Source organism: Piliocolobus tephrosceles, chromosome 10 (assembly GCF_002776525.5).
Source record: "Piliocolobus tephrosceles isolate RC106 chromosome 10, ASM277652v3, whole genome shotgun sequence".
NCBI classification, from domain to species: domain Eukaryota; kingdom Metazoa; phylum Chordata; class Mammalia; order Primates; family Cercopithecidae; genus Piliocolobus; species Piliocolobus tephrosceles.
In genome coordinates this window covers 32,980,218-32,991,350 of record NC_045443.1, presented here as the reverse complement: position 1 = coordinate 32,991,350, position 11,133 = coordinate 32,980,218, and positions in this window count along the sequence as shown.

The following is an 11,133-nucleotide window of genomic DNA, read 5'->3' as shown; positions in this document are numbered from 1 at the left end:
TATCGATACATTACTAAAGTTTGAGAATGTTGTTAAATACAATCCACAGTCTTAACATTCAAGACCTTTGGAGTTTGAACCTTAATTAATTTTATTGCTTATAATCTACTGATCCTTTTTATCTGTGATTTCCAAAATGGGCTATTCCTTAGAATCAACTTGAAAGCTTTTTGAAGCTACAGATTCCAGACCCCACACTTCAGAGATTCTGATTTATTTCATCTTCAGTGGAGCTCAGAAATCTGCATAATTTTTTAAAGTTTCCACTTTGATTCTAATATTCAACTGAGTCTGGGAACACTAGCTTGAATTACTCTAGTCAGACTGGTTTCCTTGTTAACCTTCCAACTTTTCGACTTCCACACTTCTGCTCTCTCATACCCTCTACCCACTTTCCACCTAATCAAATCCTACCTACCTTCAAGCCCCTGCACCCAACCATAGCCTCTACAAACCCTCCCTGATTACGCCAATCTGAAAGTAATCTCTTACTCCTGGGACTTCAGAAATATTGTTTATTTTTCCAATTTTTTGACACCCTGTACCATCTCCTTTATTTTTGCCTTGAGTAATTTTTGGCATACTATTGTTATTTCACTTTTGACATACTTTTGCTTTATGAGGAGACATATTTTGTCCCCCTATCTACAATGAAAGCCCCTCCAGGGAAAGAATGTGACTTCTTCTCGTTGGATGCCAAGTTCAAAACAGCTATTGCCTTGCATGTTGCTGGCTTAAAGAGAATCTGTAGGCCAGGCGTGGTGGCTCACGCCTGTAATTGCAGCACTTTGGGAGGCCAAGGCGGGTGGATCACCTGAGGTCAGGAGTTTGAGACCAGCCTGGCCAACATGGTGAAACCCCATCTCTACTAAAAATACAAAAAATTACTTGGGCATGGTGGCACATGCCATTGTAATCTCAGCTACTGGAGGCTGATGCAGGAGAATCGTTCAAACCCGCAAGGTGGAGGTTGCAGTGCACTGAGATGGCACCATTGCACTCCAGCCTGGGCAACAAGAATGAAACTCCGTCTCAAAAAAAAGAAAAAAAAAAATCTGTTACTCTGATGTCATGAATCTAAAAATTCTAAAATATACAAGATAATATTTAACATTAATACAGTACTTTACGATTTTTTTTTGTTTTTGAGACAAAGTCTCACTCCCTCACCCAGGCTGGAGTGCAGTGGTGCGAACTTGGCTCACTGCAACCTCCACCTCCCGGGTTCAAGCAATTCTCCTGTCTCTGCCTCCTGAGTAGCTGGAATTACAGGCCTGTACCACCGCACCTGGCTAATTTTTGTATTTTTAGTAGAGACAGAGTTTCACAATGTTGGTCAGGCCGGTCTCGTTTGCGCTGAAGAGTTCCATACATTGAGATAAAGTCAGCTTGGTAAAGTGAGGCCCAGAAGGAAGGTCTTGGAATGCCATGATAATTAATGCTGTCTTGATCACTTAAGCAATGAAGACTTCAATGGGGTAATTTCCTCACTTAATACTTTTCCGATAGCATCCCTGACATTTTGTTTATTGAGTCAATAATTGCCTTGTTATTCATGACTCAAAAGTTCATTTTTTTCTGCTGAAGATGACAAGATTGAAATATTCCCAAGGTTAATCAAAATACCTAGCACATCATTTGAACCATTTTCTTTTTTCTTTTTTTTTTTTTTTTTTTTTTTTGAGATGGAGTTTCACTCTTATTGCCCAGGCTGGAGTGCAACGGCTTGATCTCGGCTCACCGCAACCTTGGCCTCCCGGGTTCAAGCAATTCTCCTGCCTCAGCCTTCTGAGTAGCTGGGATTACAGGCATGCGCTACCATGCCCGGCTAATTTTGTATTCTTAGTAGAGACAGGGTTTCTCCATGTTGGCCAGGCTGGCCTCGAACTCCTGATCTCAGGTTTTCCGCTGGCCTCAGCCTACCAAAGTGCTGGGATTATAGGCATGAGCCACCATGCCCAGTCTTATTTGAACCATTTTCACAGAAGCTGTTGCCACAGTCACAACTACAGAAGAATGTTCTTACATCCTCTTCTGTATCACAAGGCAACCACTCGGATTTCTATTTGACTTTGGCTTTGTACCAAGAATATCCCATGAAAAAGTTTCCTGCTACCTAAGCAAGAACACTTTAAGCTTAAAAACAGTGTAACTGAATAGGTTTTAAATTTGAACTTAGTTCAATCCAGTGAAAATATTGGAGAATTTCAATTGCTGCAGGAAATCTTGGGCTATAAAGATAAAACAAATGAACTTGGGGATTCAGAACTATGTATTGTTTAGACCTATCCTTGAAACCATGAAAATCTAGTTTCCCAAAAGGCCTTTGCCCTTTGGAGAATTGACACAGAAGCCCTAACTAAAGGGTGGTGGTTCTGGGAGATTTGCCAGAACTCAGCACTAAGCTCTGGGTTTCAGGTTCCAGAATCAAAACAGATTGGGAACACAGGTGATTGCTTAAACTTACCTTCACTTAACACACTGTTATTCATAGCATTAAGTAAAATAATAATAATGAAATAATATAAATGTCTCAGAATCTCATCTTCATTATAAACCATCTTTCAGAAAAATACAAAAAGGTTTGCCCCCAAATTTAAACTCTATTTAAAAAGAGAGAAGCAGGCCAGGCATGATGGCTCACGCCTATAATCCCAGCACTTTGGGAGGCCGAGGTGGGTGAATCACCTGAGGTCAGGAGTTCAAGACCAGCCTGGCCAACATTCTGAAACCCCATTCTCTACAAAAATACAAAAATTAGCTGGCATGATGGCGGGTGCCTGTAATCCCAGCTACTCAGGAGGCTGAGGCGGGAGAATCACTTGAACCCAGGAGGCGGAGGTTGCAGTGAGCTAAGATAGCGCCATTGCCCTCCAGCCTGGGTGACACAGTGAAACTCTGTCTAAAAAACAAAAAGAAAAAAGTAGAGAAGCACTAAAACTAAAATGCCTTTCTGTTATCACTCATTTAACGTATCTTGTAAGCTTACTATATGTATGGATTCTAAGAATTACAGAAGAATTGGTGAACAAGACACAGTTTCTGCTTGCTTAGCTCTTACATTCTACTAGGAAAGATAATACATATGAACATATATACCTCTACAAGCAAGAAAATTATCAGTCATGCTAAGTACTTTGCAGAGAGTGACAAGGTGCCTACTTCAGAATGTTGGCCAGGAAATTCCTTCTGAGGAAGAGATATTTAAACAAATCTGAATGACAACAAGTGAAGCCCATGGAAATCTGCGGAAAACATATTCCAGGAAGTGGAAAGAATTAATGCACAGGTATATTTCTTCGAGAAATAATAAGGGAATCCCTACCTCTCAGCCTCATTTGGACAATTTTTAAATTAGGATCCTACTGCAGACCTAATAAAAGAGAACAGAACATAATGGGAAAGCAATGTAAAATAATGAGATTGGACAAATAAATTGCTATTATTATGAAATACAACAGCTATACTCCAAATGAACAGCATACTTTCCTTCTTACTATTGTATTCATGTATTAATAGTACATGTATTCATGTACTATTGTATTCATGTATTTTTCTCTTATGATTGTAAGTAGGGATACCACGATAAAAGCATACTATTAATCAGCTTTGAGGTTCAATTGTGCATTTAGTATTTTCTATTATTAATGAGTATACTTTGAATAAAATACAAGATGGTGACTGTTCAAGCATCAGTGACCTTACTAAGATGGGGAGCAAATTGGAACTCCACTCGCTTTTGAGCCAGCAGAGGAACAGCAGGGACTGCTTCACGTCTAGTGAAACACGTCATGATTTCTAGATACCCAAGGTTCCTGTGAATAGAGCTTAAGCTCCACTGATATCACAGGCAGAGAGCTATGTAAGAGATAATGTATCTCATAATGGGTAAATCAAGATTGCCTTCCTTTGATTTATTTCCTCCAGCCATCAAAAAGTAATAACAATCCTGACAACCTCTGAGAGATATGCCAATTCTAAAATAAAAAATAATATAATAGTTACCATTTATTGAGCACTAAGGTGTTAAGATGGTTTGCAAAGACTGCCACAACATTTCCTCCCATCCCTGCATGCATCCCCCTTGTAATATAACTTTATCTTTTCTGCCTTCAAAGGTGATATCTCTTTCCCTGTCCTTCGAATCTGAGCTGGTTGTGTGACATGCTTAATCAATAGAGTGTGGTCAAAATGAGGCCAGGCGTGGTGGCTCACGTCTGTTAATCCCAGCACTTTGGGAGGCTGAGGAGGGCAGATCACCTCAGGTCAGGAGTTTGAGACCAGCCTGGCCAACATGGTGAAACCCCATCTCTACGAAAAATACAAAAATTAGCCAGACATGGTGGTAGGTGTCTGTGATCCCAGCTACTCGGGAGGCTGAGGCAGGAGAAGTGCTTGAACCCAGGGGACAGAGGTTGCAGTGAGCCACAATCATGCCATTGTACTCCAGCCTAGGTTACAGAGCAATACTCCATTAGAAAGAAAGAAAGAAAGAAAGAAAGAAAGAAAGAAAGAAAGAAAGAAAGAAAGAAAGAAAGAAAGAAAGAAAGAAAGAAAGAAAGAAAGAAAGAAAGAAAGAGAGAAGGAGAGAGAGAGAGGAAGGAAGGAAGGAAGGAAGGAAGGAAGGAAGGAAGGAAGGAAGGAGAAGGGAAGGGAAGGAAAGGAAGGAAAGGGAAGAAAGGAAGGAAGGAAAGAAGGAAGGAAGGAAAGAAAAAAGGAAGGAAAGAAGGAAAGAAAAAAGGAAGGAAGGAAGGAAGGAAAGAAAAAAGGAAGGAAGGACAGAAGTCTGTCAAGATGACATTTTGCTGGGAATCTAGACTTAAAGAGATCTAGATTGCTTCTGCTCTCGCTGTCTTAGAATGCTACTCCCACCCAAGACCACCTTGTGGAGAAACCCAAACTAGCCTCGCATGGAAGGGGAGGCTCAGTCCTCGTAGTTGTTCCAGTCGTACCAGTTGTAATCCCAGATGTATGAGTATGGCTGTCTTAGACTATCCAGCCCCAGCCAAGTCACCTGCTGGCCTTAGCCACAAAAGTGAAAAGAGCCCAGGCCCGCAGAACTGGATCAACCACAAAATCATGAAAAAGAGATCATTTTTGTTTTAAGCTCTTAAATGTTGGGAAGGTTTTTTGTTTTATGTGTGTATGTTTTTCTTTTGCAACTATAGATAACTGATACACTAATTATAAACTAGGAGATCGAAGTACCTTATATTTAGTAACTAAGTGAATGTTCTGTCCATCCTAAGAGGCCAATACTATTAATGATACAGATAATATCCAATATTGGATACAATATCTGATACAGATAATATTTTTTGAATTGTTTGGACATATACAGATAATATCCAAACAATTCAAAAAATATATATAGTGCAGTATTATTTAAACAATGCATGACAGTGAGGTGCTATATTCTCTACAGAGTTATGAAAATCAATCCTACTGAGTTTCTCTGACATTTTCATAAGCTTAGCAATCACTAAACATTGTGTTCCCATAGCCGGCACTCAAGTCACTTCGGCATATTGTTTCAGGCCAGGCCATGTCCTTCAAGATGTTTCCTTCTGCTCAGTTGCAGCTGGGCCCACAGGCAAACGAATTAATTGAAATACCTATAGGTGAGATATTACACTCTATTCACTATTCATTTGAGCACCTGTTAGCTATCTCGGTGCCGGGTTCTATGGTAGAGACAAAGGAGTTCTGACCATGGTTCCTGTTAAAGCCAAGAACCTATGGTAGGACTTGTCTGTGTTGTGCCCGCCCTTCAGCATCTCTGAACATCAGGTGAAAGATCTGACAGCCATTAATGGGGCAGCTGTGGTCATCCATCCAGAAGGTATTCATTTTAACTAATGTGCTGTGCTTCTGCATGCCCATGAGTCATGATTAAAGGGACTGTTTTGAAGCCTCTGTGACTGTGAACAAATTGTTCATTGCCAGCCCTCAGGGTTGCCCACCTGATTTCCACCTCCTACACCACATTTGGGGTCTTTCAAAAAGAATAGGTTTCAAACCTACACGCCTACAATATATCCAAAATTGCAGACAAAATGAACATCTGAATGACATATAAACACCTTAACCCCCACTGCTGTTGAAAGTCCCCATCAGAGAGCAGTTTTCAGCATCTTACATGTGAATAGCTTCCTTTTCTAGCCCTGATTCAGTTTCATTACATGTGGTTAATCATAAAACTGCTACCGATTGCCTTGGCAACATATCTGTTTGCTAAAAGAGGGACTACATTCTGAGGTTTATTTTAAATTTTCTACCTGCCAGGTCCCTTACACTAATTTAGGAAATTTTTTTTAAAAAAGCAGTATATATTAATAGCCTAGAGATAGTGGCAGAAAATACTTCACGTAAGTTAACACTCACGAGAATGTTAGTTTATTATTTTTTAAATATAAGTCAAAGAGCTTTGGTGCCATTAATGTTCTTTAATATTCCCCATTAAAATATTCTTTCTGCTCCAACATTTATACTATATTTAGTCTTCTAGTAACTTCCTGAATTATTTGCATATTAAAATTTCTCATATAGGAATTTATGTATGGTTAAAGAAAATAAAGATTACTCTGTGGAAGCCCTAACTGTAGATTTTAAAACAATAGATGATTAGCGCTTTGAGGCTATATAGTACATAAATCAAACAAAAATGCAACGTTTAAACTCAAGAATTTCTGAATCTTTACTGTAGGTTCAAAGCAAAAGGAACTGTAGTCTCATAATTTGGTTATCTGTTATTTACATTCCACTTCAACATTCCTGTGGTTTTGCCTTTTTATTTTTCTTTTTTCAGATTCTGGTGGTAAATGAAAACCAAAGAAATGGAAGAGTTTTTAAAACGCAACCTAAATACTAAAAGGTAGCAAATCGTAGAACAGCCAAACACTGCCAAAGCATTCAATGAAAGGAAGCATTTTCTTCCATGCTTGGCTTTGTTAGCTAGAGGGGATCTGTTATCTCAGGCTTTGCTCACAGTTTAGGAAGTTGGGTAGGCAGCTTTCCCAAGAAATGAGAGGAACATGACAGGGCCTGCTCGCTGTTGGAATATAAGCACATCTAGGCTACATTTAGGAGCACAACACTAGAGTGTGCATACATCCTCACCCTGTGGGTGAAGTTCTCAACTCTAAAAATATCCTTTTTTTTTTCTTTTTTCGAGATGGAGTCTCGCTCTGTCATCCAGGCTGGAGTGCAGTGGCACGATCTTGGCTCAATGCAACCTCCGCCTCCTGGGTTCAAGCGATTGTCCTGCTTCAGCCTCCCAAGTAGCTGGGATTACAGGCACTGGCCAGCATGCCTGGCTAATTTTTGTATTTTTAGTAGAGACAGGGTTTCGCCATATTGGCCAGGCTGGTCTCGAACTCCTGACCTTGTGATCCGTCCTCCTCGGCCTCCCAAATTGCTGAGATTATAGGCGTGAGCCACTGTGCCCGGTAAAAACATCCTTGTAAGTTGTTTTTCTGATTTTCAAAGGGATTGTTCTACTGAATCATTGCATTCTGGGAGTATTCAAAAATTTTAAACTTCATCTTGGTTTAGTTTGTTTTTTATTTATAAGGACGATTACATAGCTAATTAGCAGACTACCTAGTATATAATGGTATCTATGTGACTTTTTGTTGTTGTTTTGTGGGTTTTTTGAGACAGGGCTTCATTCTGTCACCCAGACTAGAGTACAGTAGCAATCAGGACTCACTGCAGCCTCAACCTCACAGGCTCAAGTGATCCTCCCACCTCAGTCGCCCAAGTAGCTGGTACCTCAGGTGTGCATTGCTGCCACAAGCAGCTAATTTTATTTTGTTTTATTTTATTTTTGCAGAGACAGAGTCTCCCTATGTTGCCCAGGCTGGTCTCAAACTCCTGGGCTCAAGCATCCTCCTGCCTTGGCCTCCCAAAGTGCTGGGATTACAGGTGTGAACCACTACACCCAGTCCTAAGTGACTTTTTAAAAGATAAGAGTTACCAAGAGTAGGCCGGGCACGGTGGCTCAAGCCTGTAATCCCAGCACTTTGGGAGGCCGAGACGAGCGGATCATGAGGTCAGGAGATCGAGACCATCCTGGCTAACCAGGTGAAACCCCGTCTCTACTAAAAAATACAAAAAACTAGCCGGGCTAGGTGGCGGGCGCCTGTAGTCCCAGCTCGGGAGGCTGAGGCAGGAGAATGGCGTGAATCCGAAAGGCGGAGCTTGCGGTGAGCCGAGATTGGGCCACTGCACTCCAGTTTGGGCGACAGAGCGAGACTCCGTCTCTTAAAAAAATAAAAAGAGTTACCAAGAGTTTGAAAGCCTAAATCGTTATTACTAACAGTTGTTAAGCACTTATTATATGCCATGTAATGTACTAAGAGCTTTTATGCAGGATTCATTCATTCCATGTATTCCTATTTCCTACCTATTCTAGGTCCTGGAGAACAGCAGCAAGCAAAACAAAATCCCTGATTTCACAGAGTTTATATTCCAGCAAGGAAACAAACATTAAATAAGTGAAACATAAAGCATGTGTGATTAAAATAATTGCTATGGAGAAGAATTAAGCGGAGAAGGGAAAGAGTGACTATGTGTGAAAGGGTATCATCCAGTAAGTTGACAAAAAAGCAGAGACCTGAAAGAAGTGAGGTGGTCTAAAAGTGGATCTCAGCCTGGGCAACATGGAAAAACCCCGACTCTAAAAAAAAAAAAAAAAAAAAACCCCAAAACATTAGCAGGGGGTGGTGGCATGCGCCTGTGGTCTCAGCTACTTGGCGATGGGGGTGAGGGTGCTGAGGTGGTAGGACTGCTTGGGAGATGGAAGTTGGAGTAAGCAGAGATTGTGCTACCACACTCTGGCCTGGGTGACAGTAAGACCCTTTCTTTTTTTTCTTCCTTTTTTTTTTTTTTTTTTTTGTTTTGAGACAGAGTTTCGCTCTGGTCGCCCAGGCTGGAGTGTAATGGTGCCATCTTGGCTCACTGCAACCTCTGCCTCCTGGGTTCAAGCGATTCTCCTGACTTCAGCCTTCCAAGTAGCTGGGATTACAGGCAGGGTGCCTGCCACCATGCCTGGCTAATTTTTGTATTTTTAGAAGAGATGGAGTTTCACCATGTTGGCCGGGCTAGTCTCAAACTCCTGACCTCAGGTGATCCTCCTGCCTCAACCTCCCAAAGTGCTGGGATTACAGACGCGAGTCACCACACCTGGCCTGAGACCCTTTCGCGCGCACACACACACACACACACACACACACACACACATACAATAAAATTAAAATTAAAAAAAGAAAAGAGGATCTCTGGCACCACTAAAGAACTTATGCAACCAAATACCAACTGTTCCCCAAAAACTTATGGAAATAAAAAATTAAAAAAAGAAAGGAAGAGGATGTCTGGGCTAGGTGCAGTGGCTCACGCCTGTAATCTCAGCACTTTGGGAGGCTGAGATGGGTGGATCACCTGAGGTCAGGAGTTCAAGACCAGCCTGGCCAACATGGCAAAACCCAGTCTTAAAATACAAAAATTACCTGGTGTGTGGTGGTGCCTGACTGTAGTCCCAACTACTTGGGAGGCTGAGGCAGGAGAATCACTTGAACCAGGAGGCAGAGGCCGCAGTGAGCCGAGATCACACTACTGCACTCCTACCTGAGCAACAGAGCAATGCTCCATCTCAGAAAAAAAAAAGAAAAGGAAGTGGATCTCTGGGGGATGTTGAACATGTCTAATGTACTACTTATTGCTTAACTTTTACAGCAACACTATTGATATGGTTTGACTGTATCCCCACCCAAATCTCATCTTGAATTGTAGTTCCCATAATCCCCATGTGTCATGGGAGGGACCCGGTGGCAGGTAATTGACTTATCGGGTGGATGGTTTTATAAGGCGCTTCTCCCCCTTTGCTCAGCTTTCATTCTCTCTCCTGCCACTCTGTGGGAAGGTGCCTTCTTGCCATGATTCTAAGTTTCCTGAGGCCTCCCCAGCCTTGAGGAACTGTGAGTCAATTAAACCTCTTTATAAATTATCCAGTCTCATGTAGTTCTTCACAGCAGCGTACAAACAGACTAATACAACTATGTAGTAGATACTTTTATTGCTCCCATTTGTAGATAAGAGAATGTACAGAGGTATAAAAATCTAAAGAAATTTCCTTTGGCCATATACTTACAAGGGGTAAGCTACGGTTAAAACCTAGATTTTCCTCACTCACAAGCCGTGCTGTTAATCACCTTCCCTCCCCTCAAATCACCTAACAATCCAACAGCAAGATTTCTATGTGCCCAATTATTGGTACCTACCCAATAGGATAATCAATTCAAACATCACAATTTTAAAAAATTAATTTGAGAGGAAAAAAGTATCTGAGGTTTGGCTCATTAAAATAAATGAGAAAAATTTCTCTCTATTCTCCTGGTGAGGAATCTACTTGGAGGCAGAGCTGACATTTTAAGTCATGGCTCTTCAGGTACAAAATAACAAGGAATGCCCCCAACTGACCTGTAGGGACAGATACTAAAACTGTCTCTCAAAGCAGCAGACTCTAGTCCGCCAGAAGAGGCCATGAAAAGAGAGAGAGAGAACACCAGGAATGTTGCTGGACATTCCTATCATCACTTACCTTCAGTTCACCCCTCTTTTTTCAATTACATTTCAGCATCATGGTTGGATGTTTCCATTTGGCTATATAACCAAGCTTTACGCAAGGTGTAATTTGCTTAAATAGTGGTCCATTCTGCTGGGGTGGGAGCAATTGCTTTCAGGACTCACATCCATATGGCTCCCACTTAGCCATGTGGCCTGCTAACAAAGGATGGCAGAACTGTTACCACTGTGTTGTCCAGGCTTTCAGTCCTTTGGTTTCCTCTTCACTCCCTGAACGCTCATGTAAAAAGGGAGGCCATACACCTGTGCCTTGTGTGTCTAAGCATTCGGTGTGTGTCTAAAGGCAGAAGGGTGTGGGTAGCAAAACGGAGAGGAGGGAAGCTGCGTTCTCCAAACACTCCAGATTTGAGTAAGTGGGGTTTTGCAGCAATTGAGTGATTTGAGGGAAAGTGAACATACAAACCCAAGCAATCAAAGGGAAGTTTATCTTACTTAACACCAGGATACATGTTTTTCTTTCTGCCTCTTAAGTCCAAAGAGGAAAATCAG